The 21,922-nt window shown below is 43.0% G+C and overlaps 1 protein-coding gene across 32 annotated transcripts in view; it reads right to left on the reverse strand.

The window, feature by feature from the left end:
* SORBS2 (sorbin and SH3 domain containing 2) overlaps nt 1-21,922 on the reverse strand; it is a 327,753-nt gene that overhangs the window by 218,344 nt on the left and 87,487 nt on the right. For 8 of the 32 annotated variants that reach the window (XM_066631560.1, XM_066631556.1, XM_066631555.1 and 5 more), the window contains exon 1: nt 17,742-18,258. The exons of 5 other annotated variants lie outside the window; for them this stretch is intronic. The gene's annotated coding sequence lies outside the window, so the exon portion shown is untranslated. Of the gene's footprint in view, nt 1-17,741; nt 18,265-21,922 lie in introns of those variants that run through there. 19 more of the 32 variants (XM_066631539.1, XM_066631540.1, XM_066631528.1 and 16 more) reach the window with 10 other exon arrangements.

Consider the following 21,922-nt stretch of genomic DNA (forward strand, 5'->3'; position numbering starts at 1 on the left):
TGTTCATACAACAAAGAGGCTCTTAATGCAAAGAAGAAGCAATCAATTTCCAGTAGCCTGGGCAACAGAGTGTCTGGCAGGGAATGTCTGTTTACACAACATAGGCACTAGACTGGGCTGAATGTTCGCTTAGCGAGCTAATCGTGTAATGACGGGGATCAGATAATATATCCCCATCATTAAGTGAAAATGCACAGACTTTTTTCTGTGCTACAGAAAACTCTGAAAGATAGTTTGAGAGAAAATTGACAAACATTGGCTGTGCTGTGTATTGAATACAAGCATGCAAGGCTCTGAACATAATGGTTTGGAGATTATTTACCTGATAAGCCACTCTATTTTCTAGGCTTGGGACAGGTTTTTAGTCTTACAATAAATAACTTTTAAAATTTGTTTTTAAAGAGTTGTTTTGCAGAGTAATACTGTTCTGTAAACACCTCGCAATGCATGCTACGCAGACAACTAAAAGAAGAGGAACCAATGTTGAAAATTATGCACTCTTAGTCAATTTCATTTAAATGATTTATATAATGACTTTCACTCCATATAAATGGAAGGTTCAAAGCAGTGTACAGCAGAAAAACAGTAAAATGCCATTTTTTCAGTTAACACAAAATACAAAACACAACCACAAAAGCACCTTGAGGAAGAATGAGCCTGAACAATACTGCAAATTTGATACAGAGAGTTTGCTACACTGAAATAACTTTCTGCAATTATGGCTCAAGGCATCAAAAGCATACAACAAAACAGCTAACATGAGAGGCGTGGCTATCAAGTAATAATGGACCACTGTAATTAAAAACAGAGACAAACCACAGTTTTGACTTAATTGGATAAACCAGTTTCTGATGGAAACTGCTGACAACTTTTTTTTTTTAACCACACACAAATCTTTTCATAATGTATATCTTAATTAAGTAAATTAATCCAGGTGAAGAAATCTTTGATTTTCTGGAGACTTAAAAAATGTATCTACTTCAAGACATTAGTCAAGTTAAATCAGGAGTTCATTTTCAGCTTAATTTCTCCAGTCCTTCGAGTTTTAAATGTCACAAGAACACAATTGTATTTTATTGCAGTTAACTTGGTAGGCTTTCCCCCTATGCTTCACCACACAAGTAGACAATATTTCATACTGGCATGTTCTGCTCAAACAGGTGCAGGCTTCCACAAAAATTTCTCTAAGGGCTAGTAGCCCAGAGGATACTCATCTGTCTTGAATCTTGGAACTGAGTGCAAGACCAACCATAAATCCTCACAGACAACCCTGAATCAGATGTTGTGTTTTTAATACATGGAGTGTGTGCAAGTACGCAGCCATGTAAAATAGGAATTAAAAACCTTTCCCTCTCTCTTGTATATGCTTAAAGACAGGATAGAAATCTCTGCTGTAGATCAGGTTACATGATACTGCATCCGTAAACTGACTCCTAAGGAAAAGAGGTCTTCTGAAGAACTCTGCTGGCAAGGTTATCTGAAAGTATGTCAAAGCCATGTCTCAGAAGACTGACTTATTTAATGGTCCAATTATTTTGTGGCTAGATGGATGATCCATCAGTGCCTTTTTGGTGCCAAGAACCCACATCTCATGATAATAGAGCAGTTGTAATTTAACACTTGATAGAAGATCAAGAATCATAAGGTGCTCTTAGAATCCCCTGTGCCTTTGTGCCTTATCTTGCAGAGAGCCACTTGAGGGCACAACAAGACACCTTCCTCTTCTCTCTCTTGCATCAGCTAGTGAAAGTTTCAACTTCAAGACAAACTGCAGTTTTGTACTGAACCTGAACTCAGTGAGGTGTAGTTTGTTCCAGCTGTAGTTTGTTAAAGCAAAGCAGCATAAGACCATAGTTTGCCATCCAGGCTTTTAACAAAATAGAATTAGAAAAACACACCATCATAAACCGTTTCCCTTGTCAAGACACAATACAGAAATGTGGCTTGTTCTAAAGTGAAAACAAATGCTTTCTTTCACTCTTTTTTGCCTTGCAAGCAAGAGGCAAAGGGCAGGAGGAAGTGCATGGCTCTGAGACTAACAGCCCAATCCTATCTGATAGGGCCGAAACATGTGTTCCACCGGAAGAAGCATCAGGATCTAGGCAGAAGTGTCTGAATCCATGGCGATCACCAACACCACTGGAGAGGGCAACAAGGTTGTCAGCACAGTCGCTGAAATCTATGCACACTCATCAGCAGCAAAGACACTATAAATTGGTGCCAAGTAAGGCAGTGGGAGTGACAGGGGAGGGAGTGGGAGGAACAGGACATTTTTGGGAAGGGAAGGAGCAGGGAGAGAGGCAGAAAGGGTGAGATTAATAGCAGTCATGTGTAGCTATATCCTATCCTCCTTCCTTCTCCCTCACTCTCCTTGATTCTGTACCAGAAAAATTGCTGGTGCAGAACTGAGAAGACATACAGGGAAAGCAGAGGCATTCCCCAGGGTAAGGGAACAAAATGTCCCTGAACCTGGAGTTCTCAGCAGTTGCCCTCCCCACCATATGATGCAACATGTGCATCAGCAGGAGCAGGATTTGGAAAGGACTGGGTTATATTTCATGTCACACTACACCAAGTTTAGCATCATATCCAAAACCAGTCAATATCTATAGAGAAGGTTTATCTTTCCTTACCTTCCTCTTTTTGAGTCACATGTCTATTTAATTAGACCAGGGGTCTCCAAACCCTGGCCTGGAGGCCAGATGCGGCCCGCAGCAAGCCTCTTTCAGGCCCGCGGCCAACCTCTTATCCCCTAAAAGCCTGTGGCCCACTCAGCTGAACATGACCAGAACTGTGCTCTGATTGTGTCTGGAGGGTGTTCTGAGGGCCAGAGAGGTTGAATGAATGAGCCCATCCATTCATTTATTCACTTATCTAAATTCCATCTCTAATTTATTTATTTATTTAAATTTTATATTTAAACTTTTTTTCCGGCCCTCAACAGTACACCAGATTTTTTTATGCGGCCCTCTGGCCAAAAAGTTTGGAGACCCCTGAATTAGACTGTAAGTTAACATTCAGGGTTTTGTTATTAGGAATTTTAGGTTAGTACAGTACCTTGTTGTGGGCACTTAATAATGAGATGAAACAATCATCTGCTACAATAAATGATTTTGCATTCCAACTGTCCTGATTAATTGAAACTACAGATATTACTTACAAATGAAAAAATGGTAAAACCAATGGCAGATTTTTTATATGAGATTTTAACCAAACGTAAAATGGAGAACCAGGGCACATCCACTAAAATTGAGTGTTGGGAGGGTTAGGACAGACTAAAGAAAATATTTCTTTACTCAGCGTGTGGTCGGTCTGTGGAACTCTTTGCCGCAGGATGTGGTGACGGCATCTGGCCTGGATGCCTTTAAAAGAGGATTGGACAAGTTTCTGTAGGAAAAATCCATTACGGGTTACAAGCCATGATGTGTATGTGCAACCTCCTGATTTTAGAAATGGGCTATGTCAGATGCAAGGGAGGGCACCAGGATGCAGGTCTCGTTATCTGGTGTGCTCCCTGGGGCATTTGGTTGGCCACTGTGAGATGCAGGAAGCTGGACTAGATGGGCCTATGGCCTGATCCAGTGGGGCTGTTCTTATGGAGGGAAAACTTCTTTAATCCACATTTATTTCTGTTTTGACGACCTGCTTGAATGCAACTTCTTGTGTAAGCTGCTCAGGCAACTGTTAAGTTCTATGCCTAATAAAGGTCGATTGTGATTGTGTGTGCGTGATAAATGATTTTGGGCACGGGCAATGAAGTGCAAGATAAGGATAAAGTGATATTCCCCATTCCATTTTGTTACTGTCCTATGGGTTGTATGTGGCTCATACTTCATTCTACCTGCACTCTGGTCTAACCCATTTCTGCCCAGTCCACAGGGGTACACATTTTATCCCTGTTGCGTATATGCAACATTGGGTAGAAATGGCTTAAATTGGAGAATTTCTGAAATTAAAAATTTCAGAATTTGCTCACATGCAGTTTGCTGCCATTTTCAATTAGTGACCATCTCAGCATTCATTTTGGTGCTGTGTTTTAATCAATTAATTATGCACTTGTGCACATTGGCAAACTGAAAACTAGGGCAAATCATGCAAGCCTAAGAATTTGAATAAAATTCAGAACAAAATAAGAATGGCAGATTGCCAACTCAGCAGTACTGCTTCACAAACAAGATGAAGACATTTAGAACCCAAAACTCCAAGGAGAAATGTGGCTGAAAACAACTTGGAAAACATTTGAAGTTTAGTCTTGTATAACATAAGCTCATTCTACAAATTGCATGGATATGGTAATAGTAATAGATAGGAAATACTGAATTACAAACTTCATCTCAGTTTTGTTTTGTTTTTAAACAGATTCTGGTAACAATATCTAAAAATGTTCAGGTTGCGTCTCTATTTTAAAAATATCCAATGCAAAATACAACACAACAAAATTTGACACAGCAGATTAAAAAAGTACAAAAGCCAGAAGTTAATGAATCACTAAACCAATTGTTTCCACAAGGCATGGGACAACAAGATCTCTGCTTACTGCCTGAAGGTCAATAAAGTAAGCGTCAAGTCAGCATCCCTGGAGGAAATAAAACGACTCTACACCCAGTAGTTACCCAGTCTCATTTCCAAAGAGGACCTTGGTGCACAAAAAGGAACACTGGAGAGCAGGCATTCTTCTTGTGTTCAGGTCATAAGCCATTTGTACCTTTAAAAGATAAGCACCAGCACTTGGAATTCTGCTCAGAAATGGACAGGTAGCCAACTCCATACAGGTTGAATATGCTCCTACTTACCAGTCCCAGTTTGCTCGCTAATTTCTCCCCTTTTGTGAATTATTCACACAGCCCTTTTGCCCTTAAGACAGCTAGAAGGGAAACACCTCAACACAAGAACTTTAGAGAAAGCAAGAGACTACTCCAAGTAGCAAAAAGAAAAAGAATGTCCCCTTGGTGAAGAAGGGTGTTAGTACAAATGCTCAAAGACTCGCATAAAGTATAGATAAGGGAAAAAAATTAGAATAATCTTTAATCATATAAATTCATCTCAATTTTAAATTGCTAGATATTCTGGGAAATAAAAATTCAGGTTGTCCTAATATTAGCCTACACTAATTTGCCAGGGGGCTTTCCTTGAATTACTATCATTAGCCACTATTGCCCTAGTTTTTTATTTTAAAAGGCATTTAACACCCCCCCCCCCAAGCACTGTTCACTCCTCCAATTCCAGAACTTTCCTTACCCTTTTTTCTGCTTCATTGCATACTTGAACTTGCAACAGAACTGCAAAGCCTGCAATACCATGCAGCTGAGATTTCTTCACAGCATGAATCTCTCTCACTTGACAATTGGTTTTATATATTTCTGCAGTTTATTAGCCCTATGACATCTTAACTATTAGACACATATGCCCAGATCTCGCTGAAGATGTAAACTGTCCCTCCAGGTGGGGGACCTCCATAGCTGATTGCTCCTCCATCTATAGAGATTCCTCCCTGCTGAAAGCTTTCATGTACAAAACAAGATCTAGCCTAGCCTTCTCTAGTTTTCTTCATGGAAGGATGCCTTATTTTCCTAATGGGGGAAGCATTCAATCATGTAACTCCTCCCCTGATGTCTGAACTGCTACAGCCCACACATTTATAATATCAGAGAGAACTAGGCCTTCAACAAATTTCTGTGAATGACTGTCACTTAAAATGAGTATATTGACATATCGGGATCGATTGTGAGCTGCACACCATTTGTCAATTAAAAAACAGCTCTGGAGGGTTTTGCCTTTGTGTAGCTTCCAGTCAGACCAAATCTGCATATTACCATTCATTCATTCATTATTTATTTATTTATTACAGTATTTATATACTATCTCTCTCCAGACTTATTCAAGGTGGTTTATAGTGGGAGGCTGTCATTAACCCCCCCCCCCATGAGGTTTACACATTATTGTTTTATTCATAGAGAACACTTCAGTCTCCAGATGTTATCCTTCACAGTGTGGTCATCTCTCTGGCTGCACAGCTCATGCCTTCCAAGTTTTCCACAGATAGCTACAAATCAAGCCAGGCAGGATCAAGTTATTATCACTCTTGCCAGCTGACTTCTTTACATTCCATTCCACCCTCTCACCATGGCTCATCAGTGATTCTGCCCCCCCCTCTCTCTCTCACACACACACACACAGAGGGTTATCACAATTTGTCAGTGACTTCTGGTTTCCTATTCAGGCATGATCGAGCTGATCTCGTACAGCTTTCGTTGGGCAGGCAGCAGCTCAAACCTCCAGATTACGCCAGTTTTGCGCCCACCCAACTCCAAGAAGTTGAACAAATATGTAAATACTGAATGAATACAGATAATTGGTTACCAGGTGGCAAATTGTCACAGTGTGCATGGCCACTTAGCAAGCTGGTTGTCTGTACTGTCTTGCCATTAATTAAAAAGAAAAACTTAAAGCTTTTCTACAGTTTTGGTTAAATCAATTGCAGAAATATGCGAAAGATTTTCTTCACCATTTAACAGAAATAAAGATAGGGTCTTCTTAGGAAACAAACATTCACTGCCCTTGCACATGAGAGAGGCACATATCTGGCTTCTGTGCACTATCACAGTGTTTCCCCCCTCCATACTGGTGGTTGTTCCATGAAACCAGCCTAAATTAGGCTCCTCCCATTCACATTTTACCTATTGTCCCCACTGATACCCACACACACAGATGTATTAATCATACCATAGAGCAGAGGTTCTCACACATTTAGTACTGGGACCCACTTTTTATCTGTCAGAATCTGTCAGGACCCACCGGAACTGATGTCATGACTGAAAGTGACATCATCAAGCAGGAAAAGTTTTATCAATCCTAGGCTGCAATCCTTCCCACACTTATCCAGGAGTAAGTCCCATTTACTATCATTGTTAAAATAATATACATAGTATCTTGTTAAAAGTACAGGTCTGTAACATTTCCCCAAATGCAGTCACATACCATGGTAGCATCAAGTCTAATATATTAAAAATAAAATATTGAAATGAATGGGGACCCACCTGAAATTGGCTCACAACCCACCTAGTGGGTCCTGAACCACAGTTTGAGAAACACTGCCATAGAGTATCATCTTTGTTCCCTTGGGCACCACTCTTTCATGCTTTCAAGACAATATGAAGATGTGCAATTTAAAAAAAAAAATTACAGTGAACAACATGACATCCTAATAGGCAGTGCTTTTTTGTAAAAAAAAAAAGTGCAGGAACTCACAACTTGTTAATCTTTTATTTATTTATTTATTTTCAAACCATTTTTTACTGGAGAAAAAAAATATTTTTTATGTGCTTCCCCCCTAAAGATGAACTTACTTCTGAGTAGACATGCATAGGATTGTGCTGTCAATCTCCACATCCCCCCCTAGCTACTTTTTCTACACATGGGGAAAAATACTGTACAGGTGCACTTGTAGCGTGTAGTGTGGCACTACTTCGAGGAGAGGAAGCAATGAATGGATTCCAAAAAATGGCTTACATAAGTTCCATGTAGTAAAATTACTCTAAGCCAGGGGTGCCCAAACCCCGGCCCTGGGGCCACTTGCAGCCCTCGAGGCCTCTCAATGTGGCCCTCAGGGAGCCCCCAGTCTCCAATGAGCCTCTGGCCCTCCTGAGATTTGTTGGAGCCCTCACTGGCCCGATGCAACTGCTCTCAGTGTGGGTGACTGTTTGACCTCTCTCATGAGCTGTGGGACGAGGGCTTCCTCCACTGCTTGCTGTTTCATGTCTATGATGCAGCAGAGGCAGCAAAGGAAAGGCCAGCCTTGTTTTGTGCAAGGCCTTTTATAGGCCTTGAGCTATTGCTAGACCTTCATTCATTCATATAAGCTCATCTTTAATATATTCATTTATGTGAACTTATGTAAATTTAATCAAATTTTAAATGTAAATTAATTTTTTCCCTCCCCCCAACACAGTGTCAGAGAAATGATGTGGCCCTCCTGCCAAAAAGTTTGGACACCCCTGCTCTAAGCAACTGTGGGAGTAAGAACAAAAAAGGAATTCTTACACGAGAGGGGTCCTTAGGTGCATATAGAAACAGCTAGTTTGCAAACAAGCGATTAAATATGGTTTAATTCAGGTATCAGAATACTCTGTGTCTTTGGGAAGGCGCTTGGCATGCAATTGTTTGTTCTCTGCTGCCCTGAGCTGCTGCTGTGTATTGCTGGAGAGGAGCTGCAAACACTGGCTGGCGGAGGGCATGCTTGTGGGGGAAGGATGAGGAGGATCTCTGGCAAGACTGGACAGCTCGTTGTACACACGTAGAATCCCTTTTCACCTGCCCTTAGCATGTGAAAACAGATGCAGATATATCTCTCTGCCAGGATTAAGAGCCCAATCCTAGGTATGTCTACTCTGAAGTAAGTCTCGTTCTAGTCAACGGAGCTTACTTCCAGGAAAGTGCCTAGGATTGCAGCCTAAGAGCCCAATCCTATGCCTGTCTACACAGAAGTAAGTTCCATTATAGTGAATGGGGCTTACTGTGGATAGGATGGCAGCCTCAGGGCCCAATCCTGTGCCTGTCTACTCAGAAGTCAGTCCCATTAGAGGCAGTGGGGCTTCCTCCCAGGAAAGTGTGGAGAGGACTGCAGCCTCAGAGCCCTTCCTCTGCCTGTCTACTCAGGCTGCAAGGCTATGACACTTTCCCAGGAGTAAGCCCCATTGAACACAATGGAACTTACTTCTGAGTAGACATGCATAGGCTAGGGCTCTCAGGCTGCAAGGCTATGCACCCTTTCCCAGGAGCAAGCCCCAATGAACACAGTGAGACTTACTTCTGAGTAGACATGCATAGGCTCATGCTGCAGATTGGCACGGGGCTGCACCAGCCAGGTTCCTTCCCCTCCTCCTCCGCCAAGCCAGTACCTGGGCATTCCGTGGGTGCCGCAGCCCGTCTCCCCGGCTGGCTGGCTGTCCGTCCTCCTCCTCAGCGTTGGCACGTGTCCCCCACGCCCTCCACCATCTTGGAAGCTGCACGGGGAAGCAGAGCGTGGGGGGAGGGGAGGCAGGCTGGGCTCAGGTGAGAGCTTGGAGATGGGGGCAGGAGGGGGTCGTTGTGTGGTCAGGCAGGGGCCAGGCGCCCGCCCACCCTGCACCCCCCAGCACCCACCCAGTGAATGCCTCTGTTTTGCTCCCCCCCTCCTGGAATGCCTCCGAAGGGGAGGGGCCCTTGCAAAAAGGTGCCGGAACACCATCCCTCCGCATTCCATTAGAAAAAAAGCCCTGCTAATAGGTATTAATTAGTGCAGCCTGACTTCCGTATGAACTGATTATGTGTAATTATTTAACTGATTAATCCTTATTTTCAATGGCTTTTCTGTTTTATCCCACAAACTTCCATGAAACCCCCTTCCAACCATTTTTTCAAGTTTACTTCAAATTCAAGCACTAATGCTGATCATAAAACAAGGGTGACAAATCACCGCCACGTGTTCCTGGGAAAATGCAAAAAATGAAATTATACATTTTTATACATACACAGACACTTCAATGGAAGCCAAGGAACTGGAAATCAGAAGAAAGAAAGGAAAAGATATACTCTAGCAGAAGTACACAGGCATGGCTAGGGGCAAATTGACCACAGCAAATGTCAGTGACTACATCAAAACAACACCTATCCTGAGAAACCTGAAAAACCACATCCCTACCATCTAAACTGTGCTGCTGCTGTTGGGCTGCTGAAACACTCCAAAATTTAAATGATGGATTTTCCCTGTTAAAAAAAGTGTGAAGAGGAATGCCCAGGAATGCGCAGGAAATGTGAGCCAGCAGCCAAAAGAGCAATTGAAAGCAGTAGTATAGCTCAGTGTTTCTCAACATTTGTTCCCTGCTGCACCACTCTGCATCATCCACCTATTGGAAGTACCACTGGAAGGAACTGGCGATGATGTCATCACCAGTTACTTCTGGGTTGGGAGCCAGGCACAATGATACAAACATCGGTGAAGTAATCAGAGTGGGCAGTAGGGTTTTTTGAGCACGTAAAAAGTGCACGATGGAGTTCTGCCTGCAAAGCCAAGCCTCCTACAGTTGCTTGTCACATTGTATTGCTGGTCTCGCCACCAGGCGGCAGGGTTCTGGAGGTCCTGTGAGTACCACCAGACACCACCTCAAGTACCATTGGTGGCATGAGTACCACTAGTTGAGAAACACTGGTGTAGCTGCGGGGAAGGGGGGAATTAAGTACTGCAGGTGCCACAACACAGCGGGTAAGTCACCCTTCCCACTCACCATCAGAGCTATTCTGGGCAACGATGGCAATGTGTAGGTGCTTGCTAAGCCAAACAACATCTGTGCATTGCTAGCACTGCCCAGAATGGCTCTGATGGCGAGTGGGAGGGGCCTCTTACATACCACATTGCAGCAGCAGCAAAAATTGTCAGCTATTCTACTGATTTAGGGACACCCTGTAAAACAAATGCATAAATAGACAGCATGCTGACCATACTAAACACCCCATCTGGGAGGGTGACCCATATGTGCAGTACCACCTGATAAATGGTCAACTCCATGGTCAACATACTGTCAGCAAAGGCTCACATAAAAGGCTAATTATAATCTGCATAAAATGTGAACTACCAGAACTCCATCCTCCAGCTTACCCCCAGATGCACAAAGCCAATTCAAGTTTTTAAAAAAGGAAGTTAAAATATTTTTGAAATAAGGTTGTGTCTGAGCTTTGGTAAATCCCTGGGGAAAGGGGTTTCACAGCTGTCAGCAGCTATCACACGTCTGTACTTGTCCATGCAGTATATACTAAGTGCATTCAAGTGTTCCTGCATCATCTAAGAGATCATGAACGAACACTGAAAAGGAGGCGACCTCATGAGAATGCTGATCCCAGGCTGTTAAAAGCCTATGTTCTATATTGTTGTGTAGTGCTGATGTGACATTTGTGCTACTGCCTTCGGCCTTCCACCCCCCTGCATTGTTTTATGTTGCATACATTTTATGTTAGCTGCCTTGGGCACCCACGTTAGCAGAGAAAAGATGGGATAAAAATATATTAAATAAATTGCATTACCAATTAAAGCCAGCATAGTACTATGAATTAGGCTCCCAAACTTAGAATAATTAGAATAAGTGTCAAAGCATTGGTGTGATAGGCTCAGGGTCACTGTGTTCTACACCCATTAAAGCATCAAACAGGGTAGTTCCATATTGGTTGCTTTCAGGTCGAAGTGTCAAAGATACAAAGATATAAATGACAGTCAATGGTGAAGCCCAGAGAGAGGTTTATCCCAGATACAAGCAAATGAATGGTGCTTCTTAGCAGAAACATAACTTGTATTTCCAGACACAGTGATATAAGCCTAAAAGCACACAAATCTTAAGTACCCAGGCGAAAATCATCCCATCCAAGTCACAAAACCTACTGGTCAACATTTCTCAGTCATGTCTCTTCAGTTTGCCAATGTCTGACTTCCTAACCAAAGAGACTCCAGCCCTGAAGGATCTGAGGACCAAGTGTGACAAAGTAGGGCAGATCCCTGTATTTTTTGAGTGGGCAGTTGAAGTAGTAGTGGGATGGAGTCTCTATCCTTTACATGCAAAAGGATCATACAGGTGAAGAGAGAGAAATTTCCCCTCCTGCACATGACAGCGTGCCATTGCTTCAAGCATTTTTCTCTCAGATCAGCTGCAAGCCAAAGCTGGGGAGAACATTGCATAACGCTACAGAGCACAGCAAAGCAAGGTGGAGGGGCAGAGTTCTGCCACCCTGAAGTAAGGGAATAAATGTTCCCATACCTTGAGGAGGCCTCTGTGACTGCTTCTTTACCACAGGATGCAGTGCACACCCCATTGGCACAGCTGCACTGGCAATGGAAAATTGGGTAGAATTGGGCCCTGAGGCCGCAATCTTATCCATTCTTTTCTGGGAGTAAGCCCCATTGACTATAATGGGATTTACTTCTGAGTAGATATGCATAGGCTTAGGCTCTTATACATATATTGAAGACAATAGATGACTGCTCCCTGAAACCTTTCTGGCAAAAACAGGGTCCTGTGAATGTCTTTTTGGCCCAACCAAAACTTTTTGGATGAACTTAACATTCAGATCACCAAAACTTGTAAAACTTTGCTAGTAAGAGCAGAAACTTTGAACTAACAAAAAATGTAGACTAGTGCAGAAACTAGAATTTGAGGCTTAAACTGGGGAAAGCCAAATAAAAACCTTCTATTTGCAATGAAGCTTCCTGCATGCCCTTAGACCAGGGGTCTCCAAACCCAGGCCCAGGAGCCAGATGCAGCCCGCAGTGAGCCTCTATCCAGCTCACAGCCAGCCTCTGATCCCCTGAGAGCCTCTGGCCCAGTTGACCAAACACAACCAGAATTGTGCTTGTGGGGTGGGGGAACGGGGATCCATATAAGTGTGTGCTTTATTTCTTGGGCTGTGTTGGTGCCTGGAGAAATCCTGGACATTTGAGCTCATTCATTCATTCATGTAAGTTTCATCTCTCATGTATTTAAATTTTATACTTTTTTTTTCCAGCCCTCAACACTTTGCCAGATATTTGATGCAGCCCTTCGACTGAAAAGGGCTTAGACAAATCACGAATTCAAGGCAGGGTGCTTTTGGAATAGCAAAAATATACTTTCTGAAACTTAAATGAAAATGTGTTATTTTCAGCCTAGCCTTCATCAAAAGTTTGTTGCAAGAGTAAAATACCACTCTGGCTTCCTTCAAGGAAGGATGGAAAAAAAAAAGTTAACAAAAATATATATATTGACTGAAAGGCTCAAACACGGATAAAAATAAGTTAGCACAAGCTAAATAAAATATTCAATTAAAACTATGTATTCAAAGATACATCACATCAAATACACTCTATACTCATATCCAAATATGAAAATAAAAAATGCCTTATGATCTTGCCTACATGTGCATACAAAATGGAAAACACCATTTCTTAGTGGTGGAGCACCTGTTTTTGCATAAGGTTCAAAATTTAACCCTATCCTCCTCAAAAGATGCCAAACAGCAAGAGTGAGAAGTGTCTATTGCTTGAGAGTCCAATCCTGTGGTCGGCGGCACGGCTCCATGCCGCTGACCACAGTCACAAATGTGCTGTAAGGCATGCTCGCGGGGCTCACCGCTGGGCTCCCACCGGTGCTAGCCCAGCGCTGGCCGGTGCTGGGCTGGCGCGGGGCAGTCGCCCAGGTTCCCTGGCTCAGCGGTCTCCCAGAGCAGAGCGGTCTCCGCAGAGCAGCGGAACGGGAGGTGGGGGCGTGGATGGGGGCATGGAGGAGGTGTTCCGGGGAGGGGGAAGGCTGGTGGGGGCGGGTGGGAGGCGTGCCGGGGGGCGGGCGGGAGGACGATCCGCGGAGCTGAGCTCCACAGGATCCAGGGCACTCATGGAGGGCTGCACGCCCTACACGAGCGCCTTTTACATGAGGTAAAGTGAGTAGCCCCATTGCGGGGCTGCTCACCTTACTCGGGGGAAGGGGACGAATGTCCCCTTCTCCCATGGAGCCTCCTGCAGTAGCGCAGGAGGTGCAGGATTTGGCGGCAGCCCTTTTTGGTGCCGCCAAGCCTGGGCGCTCCGGGCAGCTCAGGATTGGGCTGTGAGATCTTAGATTGGTTTAAACATGAATATCCCACATGCAATTCATATACAACAGGGGTGGCCAAACTTGCTTATAATGTAAGAGCCACATATGATAAACATAGGCATTTGGGAGCCACAAGAGAGATGTTCAAGAGCTGCAATATTTAAGAAACACTTAAATTCTTAAATATATTTACTCACCATAAACATTAAACTTGCGTCTTAATTGAATGGACTCTCAGTTTATATCTGGTAAATAATTATAAAGCTTGAAAAATTTTTATTTACCTTTTATATTAATTGTGATACAAAAATGAGCTCAGCAAACATATTTCCAGGAACTGCACACATTATATGTCAAAGAACCACATGTGGCTCATAAGCCACTGTTTGATCACCCCTGATGGTTCTTGTTGAACTGATTTCTTGTTGAATTGACCCAATGGACGAAGAGTATAGTGTCAAAAGTATGAAAATCAAGTTTTGCTGAGAAAATCCAAAGACAATGGCATGTAAAAAAGTGAGGAATTGTGACCACATAAGTACATCAACACAATAAAATCTTAAATGAATATCATTGTACAGGTCCAGCCTTGTTATACACATATTTTTTATACATGAATTTGACTCAACACGAATGGCCCCTGCAAATGAGAAGGAATGTGCTGATCCCTGGAGAAGGGGAAAAATGCACCCCTTTAAAATCACAGTTTAAAAAACTGCTTTTTACTGTTGCGGAGAGACTGTCATACAAGTGATTACAGGTACAACCTAAGTTTGGTACAACTGACAGATTTTTCTATGTCAAGGCTGATAAGAAGGGCCCTTAAATTTCCTTAAATTAAAGGAAAACAGTTGTTTAATAATGCCAGAGAGGGCAGCTGGCTGACAATTCATCAATCATTCTCTCTGCAGGCTTCACACCTCCCTTCCCCCTGAGCACCTGAAAGAAGGCTAAATGACAGCAATTATCAACTTCTCCATTTTTTCCCCCTTGCTGGGGCTCCTGGTGAAGGGAGGGATTGCTGCCTCCTAGTGAAGCCTAAGCGCCTTGAGAGAGACTGATGGCTTCTGTGTGCATTACAAAGGTCATCAAGGCTGTTTTTAAATCACCAGAGCAAAGAAACTTTGTTTTTTAAATTGATTTGCTATAGTGCGTTTTTTGCCATCCAGATGAGTTCTTGGAATGGAACCCTCATGAATAATGAGACTCAACCTGTCCTTATCATTTGGAAAATGGGAATTATTGTCCCTTTCCATCAATCTTTGGTCACAACTCCTAAAATCACTTATTACCAGAGGCCCCATGGAAGCCAATAGAACACTAAGACGAAAAGTGCTTTAGGGCTACTGTCTCACAGTCTTAAGTTCTTGCCTATCAGTCACTAGACCACTTCTTTCAGATAAGCTAGATTTTCACCCAATGGGATTTTGGCACTTTAAGAGCACTCAATTCCTCACCTGAAAGTGTCAGGGATGCACTAATATCGACTACACCTGGTAGTTAGACATCATTCAGATTCCATCCCTCCTGCAAGACCTCTAGCACACACAGAGGATTTACAGCTGAGGAAGCAGATTCACTTGGTACTGGGATTTGAAAACACTCAGAAGCACTTAGATGCCTTTGTCCCATTCTTCAAAGACACTCAAAAGAGGAGGAATTTCCATTACTTGCAAATGCCCATAAATGCCAACATGAAGTGAGAGAAAAATCTTACTCCTTCCTGAGCCCTTTCATATGTATGAGGACTTAGAGGAGGGGGTGGCTCTCTCCCATCTGCCATGACATTGGAAAACTCTCCCTTCTTGGATGCATGAAAACCTGGGAAGGGAGTCTCTTGCCCCATGCTGGAATTGGGCAGTAGTTCTTGGTGACTAAAAACAATTACTTAATTACAGAGACCTGGTAAATGCATTTGTGAAATGCTAGAAATTAGGTTTTTCTTATACATATTGACCATTTCTGATTGCATAGACAGACTCTTTAGGCTCCAATGTATTACAGTACTTCTGGCTGAGGTGAATATATTAACAGCAGAAGAAACAACTTTTTTTCCCAATTGTTAGTATGTTCTGCTCAGCACAACTCCATTCAAATACTGTTCTTAGCATCGTTTGGTAACAGTCTTCTCACTGATGGTCACATAAGATTCCACAGTAAAGTCATTTCTTTGTAGAAACTAATGTAACACTTGTATGTAGATTGCAACATGCAATCACCACACAATCACTGTCATTTTTCACAGCCTGTATGTATGCTGCAGTCTTGGGTTTGACCAAAGTTTCCCAAAGTGTATACAATGTATATACACATAGCAAAACACTTCTGCATACAAGCACCAGACATTTTGACCTACACACATATACATATATATCTCATATATATATATATATATATATATATATATATATATATATATATATATATATATATATATATATATATATATATATATACACATATATCTATAGGTCACAGGTCCAGAGTCCATGCAATACTATAATAGCACATCATACAACAGAAGGGGAAAAAGACTCTGATTCCCCCCCCCCATGCACACACACAGACACACACACCTTTAAACATAAGAGACAAGAAATTCAAACCCAGATTCGGTTCAGGTAACCCAAGTGCTCAGGGAGGACAACAACACCACAAACATATCCTAAAGGTGCTTTTGAAAGGATCTGCTGGACAAGTTATCCTAAAGTATGCAGTATACTTTATCCAAAAGTATGCAATTTTGTGCATAATGAGTACACTATGTGCCCATCTCCTTAATAAATGTACATGCTGCAAAGGTATTTGCAAATATCTTGGACTTTGATACTTCACTGCTTCACCAGCACATAGTATCACCTCTGTTACTAATTTACCAATCTACTCAAGTACAACCTTTTGCAATGTTTAATCGAGCAACGGCTGTATTATTTAAGTACAATATAAATAATTATCTGTGTTTTGGAAATGTATGTTTGTAATTCCAGAATGAGACAGACATTTAAAGTAACATCATTCCAAGGAGCCAAAAATGATAGCAAGTCACATTACTAGTAATCTGGAGCAAGTACCTTTCTATCTGGTGCCATAATTTAAACACTATCTGGTTTTTGCTCCATTAGCTGACTGTAGCTTTATCGACCAGGGTTTAAGTGAATTGCCCCTTGAAATCATTCATAAATTAGAAGTCTATAGGATTAGCACCTCGAGACATATGCTTGAATCAATCCTGCTTAAGTGTTTCTGTAGGCATTTCATGTGTGAACAGTAGCTTTCATTTCCTTTGTTTCCATTGCTCATAATAAGCAGGCTGACACTGAAGCTGTGTTTCCAAAGGAGTTTCACTCTCTTTTTTCCATCGAGCTGCATTTGTGGTCCATGTGGAACGCTCGCTTTCTTTCTTTCAAGTCAACTCCAAATCGAGGCACACAATGGGTGTGTTGTGCTGTGTGTATATGTGCATGAGTTTGGTATGCAGGGGCTCCTTGGAAAGGAGGTGTGATGAGCTGCTTCTCATACCTACACTCCTTCTAACAGCACAAGCATCAGAAACTAATCAAGCACAGCAATGGGGCATGCAGTCCATAGAACTAGTGTAGGGAAATGTAGCTGTTCCTTATGACCTACATAACATAACAATACTAGACAACAGCAGGAGGGGGAATGGGGGAGGAAAGAAGAGGCTTTCTTCCATCTAGTTATAACAACAGTAATGAGCAAACTGTCAACATTTGCAATATGGAGGAAATTCAAAGGCTTAAGAGAGTTTTCAAGTATTACACACACAGCTTCTTTAGTTTAGATGGTGTTTCAACAGAACCCACCCATACATAGGTTTTAGGTATGTTAGAATACATAAAACACATGTACACGTGAAACAGGAGTAGGGAGAAAGTGCACAGAGTAAGAGGCAAGACAGCTTCTCCCCACAGCAAAGGTGAGACGATCGCACAATTTCAAACTGACATGGCAATGATTTGTGCATTGGAAGGAATGCACACATTTCCACCCCACCATAATAATGATTTTTAAAAAGCACTCCCGCCACAGGAGATGAGACAGAGGGCTCTCAAACTTCACGCAAGTGACAGACATGCTGCCTAGGTGGTGGTGTCTGTGGGGGGATGAAGGGGAGACAAGCAAACAAAAGCTTACCTCTCTTGCACAGCAGCTCCGGCACAGGGCAGCCACCGACTAAATCCACCACAGCCAGATGCTCCCAAGCCAACAATCTGTTAATAGGAAGTGCACACAGACCTGACAGGGTGGCTTGTTCAGTCTTTTTTTTTTTTTTTTTTGCACAGCTTGCAAGACACAGCCCGCCTTGAGCCACACACCTGCTCAGCCAGTGCTGGTGTGCTCTGCCCTATAAAGCAGCAGCAGCGCCCAAGAGCAATGTGAGGAGAGGGCGACACCCTCCTTTTGGGTCATCACCACCAGCTTTCACTCCCAGCTGTCACAAAGAGAACATCTGCAGAGGAGCCCGGCTGTGGCAAGACATGTAGCCGCACACTGAATGGCAGCAGCCTGGGTGCCTGCCCAGGAGGAGACATGCAGCATTTATCACTCTGTATTCCACCTTGCCTCAGCCTGGCATTGAGGAGCAGCAGCAGCAATGCCAGCTTGTCAAAATGGCAGCTCCCTGCTCTATTAATTAGCCCCTAATATGCTGGTTACTTCAGCTTCCACGCTTTTCAAACCCCCCCCCCCGCTTTGTTTTTAAACTCCACAGCATAATATGGTATATTTTTCCTCCCACCCACCCCCTTCTCTCCCTGCAAAATGGCTGTTCCTTTCAGCACTGCTGCAGACAGCTCCACGAGCTTTTTGGTAGCCATGGCAACAACCAACAGACTTATCCACTAAGCATGGTTGATCATGTGCAGATCCCCCCCCCCCAACAGGACCATCAACACAGAAGGTTAATTGCTTTTTGTTTCATGGCGATGATGATGATGATGAAAGGGAGGGAGGTTCACATAACTTTCTATTAACTGGGAGAGAACAGAAATTTTTAGACTAATTTTAATTATTTTAATTTAAAATTTTAATCTCCAGTTGGCTGAAAATCTCTGTAGGAACTGGAACAATGCTGGGTCACTATCACAAGCATAAACACTGTCCCGCCCCGCCCCCCTTTAAGTCTGCATTAGGCACACTGACCGAATATAACTAGTGCTGTTGCTGGACGTTTGTTGCAGTTCTGTGAACTGGAAAATGGATCTGAGGCTTGTAAAATATTTACAGGGCTGAACAGTAGCCTTTTTATGGGTGTGTCTAAGGTATTAAAATAGCCATTGAAATATGACTAGCCAATATGTTTCCTTTCAAAGCAATTTTTGATACAAACCATCTTTCAATACCGTTTGACAGATGCTGTCCTAATCAATATACTTCTAAGGGGACACTCCCTTTTATTGCTTATCTCTCTAGAGTTAATAAAGAGATCTTCACACATCTATTTCAATAGCAGGTAGGGGTGAAGAAGAGTGAGTGTGAGAGGGAAATTACAGGTAACCCAGTTTGTTGCAAGGTTCTTCAGTCTTTCACCTTTAAAAAAAATGTACCAGATGAAGCATTTCCAGGAATAAAGATGCAGAAATGGGAATAGCCTTTTTTGTTGAATCTTTGTTCATCTCACACCCACTAAAGGTACAGGACCTCTGTTAGAATGATACTTTGGCACACCTCACCTAAAGTAAAATTGGAGGCTAAGTCATGTGCATGTGCTATGTCATGTGCACATGAGACAGCTGAAGGAATGTGGACAAAGTTACTGAGATTTCTCACAGTAGGGTTATTGCACTTCTCTACACAGATGTCACATACATGCATATTTTTGGAACACCCACAGCAAGTGCCACATGGGTGTTGCTAACCTATGTTGGTCTGGGGAAGCAATTTATATGAGGCACTATTGTTATATTAGCTCATCACATTATGTACGTGCTCATCTGTGTTGTTTTAAAATGATGGATTTAATTTTTGTCAACTTCTTTCATCTCACAGCACACTGACAAGGTGCTAAAATGGGCAAGGCACATCATCGGTTTTCAGAAAATTGACAAGGCACATCACACTGCTGTTTGGGGACTCACATCCCCCAATGGCCCTACTAATAAATGACCTCCAGTGGTGTCACTAGGATTTGCATCACCTGGTATGAGAGGCCAGCACATCACCCCCATGATGGACTTCCTCCTATGCAGTGGGCGAGGCAATGACCCAGGTGGTGTGCATAGTGATGTAGCTTTGCCCTGCCCCACTGGTTTTTTGGCTATACCTTTTGATAGAACACAGATACTTCAACATCGGTTTTTCATTGCTTTCTGTGCAAATTATGCATCGAGTGGTAAATAACATAATGGTAAGATTGCTACAAATTGCGAATTTAGCAATTTTGGTCACTAGTGATGTCACCCCTTCCAGGGTGTCACCTTACTAACACCTTATTGGTTCCATGCTGTGTCATAATAATATCTCATTGGCTCTTCCAACAATCAGTCTAATTGGTCAGTTTTGAATTAAGGAAATGCACTTTTTTGTTACAGAAGACAACTGCATTTTTGTTTTCTGGTTTGGGGCCATAACTTTTGATAGAACGGAGACATTTCACTCTGGTTTTTTTATTGCATTCTACTGTAAACTATGCATCGAAAGGTATATAACATGATAGAATTATTCCTACAAACTGCGATATTACCGATATTGGTCACTAGTGCACATCACACCCCCTTGTGTGCGTCACTTGGTGCAGTGCGCACCCCCTAGCTACACCACTGCCTTCCTCCTCCTGTGGCACACCTGTAGACCATTTGTAGTAGTGTGGTCCACAAAATGATCCAAAATGATGGTCCAAATTCATTACATTGATCTCAGTTTTGCTTTTGTTGCACTTTATTCCAATAACTTACTCTTCTGCATTAGGAAAGTTATTGTTTACAGATAATCAGGGTATGCATTTGGAGGGAGGGAGACCCAAGCTGTACCTAGTAGCTCCAAGTGAAGAGCCAGTTACAAAGATTCAAATATTCTTTTTTAGACGTGGAACCCATGGGCATTGACCAACATGTTCTCTTTTTAGTGGCAATTTGCTGATTTTGCAGCTGACTCAAAAGCTGCTGGCAGATGATTATGCAGCAATTTCCACAATTTATTACCAACATGGAATTAATTACTTTGCATCACTTAGAAATACCACTTCACTGCAATTAGTTTAGGAGCTCCTTGCCTATGACACATATAGCAATAAAGAACTGGGACTACAAAGCTCTGGTCTCCTCTCAGAGGCGGGTTAGAGCCCAATCCTAGGCATGTGTCTACTCAGAAGTAAGTCCCATCATAGTCAATGGGGCTTACTCCCAGGAATGTAAGGACAGGATTGTAGCCTGATTCTGCAAAGCCCTGAAGCTGCCAGACATCCAACGTTTTGTGGTGCCTGCTCTTTGTAACATATATTCAACCCTCCCTTCAAAGAGTTAGGGGGCATAGATGGTGTTTGTCCCTCATTTTATCCTTACAACTGTTTGGGGAAGCAGGTTAAGGTGGAGCAGTAGTTCTCAAACTGGTGGGGTCACAGTGCTGGCCTCCCGCTGCCAGTTGGAGGCCAGTGCCCGCCGGAGCAGGTAAGCAGTTCGCAGAATGGTGGGAGGGTAGGGAAAGGTGAAATGGGGGCTGCAGGAGTGGGTGAGGATGGTGGAGGCCTCCTCTGCCATATCCTTTTCCTGCTCCTGAGCTTGAAAGCCCAATCGTTTGTGTAACGATTTCCCCTTCCCTTTAAGGGGCAAGGAAAGGGGGAGCGGCAGCAAAGCAATCCCAAGGATCACATTACTAAGGGGGATGAGGGGGGTGCTTTTACTTGCAATATGTTAGGACAAGCATCAGGAGGTACGGGAAGCCCTGCGCAGTCCTCCACAGGACTCCCCGAGGCTTGGAATCTTCAGAAATAGCAAGCGCAAGCCACTTCCAGTTTATGAACACAGCCAAGAGGTGGTTTGCGCTTGCTATTTCTGAAGACTCCAAGCCTGGGGAAGCCCTACGGAGAGCTGCACAGGGCTCCACACACCTCCTGCTGCTTGCCCGAACACACAGTAAGTAAAAACACCCCGTCAACCCCCTTAGCGATGCAATCCTGGGGATAGTATCGCTGCCCTTGCCCCTCCCTCATAAAGACTTACTTTGGGAGTAAAGCACCCAAAAAGTTTGAGAATCATTGAGGTGGATAATTGTGTCTTGCCAACAAATCACCTATTGAACTTCATGGTCATACCAATGCTCCTGCCCAATCCAAAGTCAGCACTCGGTTCCCCAGAGATCACACTGGTTCTTTATAGCCC

This window comes from Tiliqua scincoides, chromosome 6, assembly GCF_035046505.1.
Source record: "Tiliqua scincoides isolate rTilSci1 chromosome 6, rTilSci1.hap2, whole genome shotgun sequence".
In the NCBI taxonomy this organism is placed as follows: Eukaryota; Metazoa; Chordata; class Lepidosauria; order Squamata; family Scincidae; genus Tiliqua; species Tiliqua scincoides.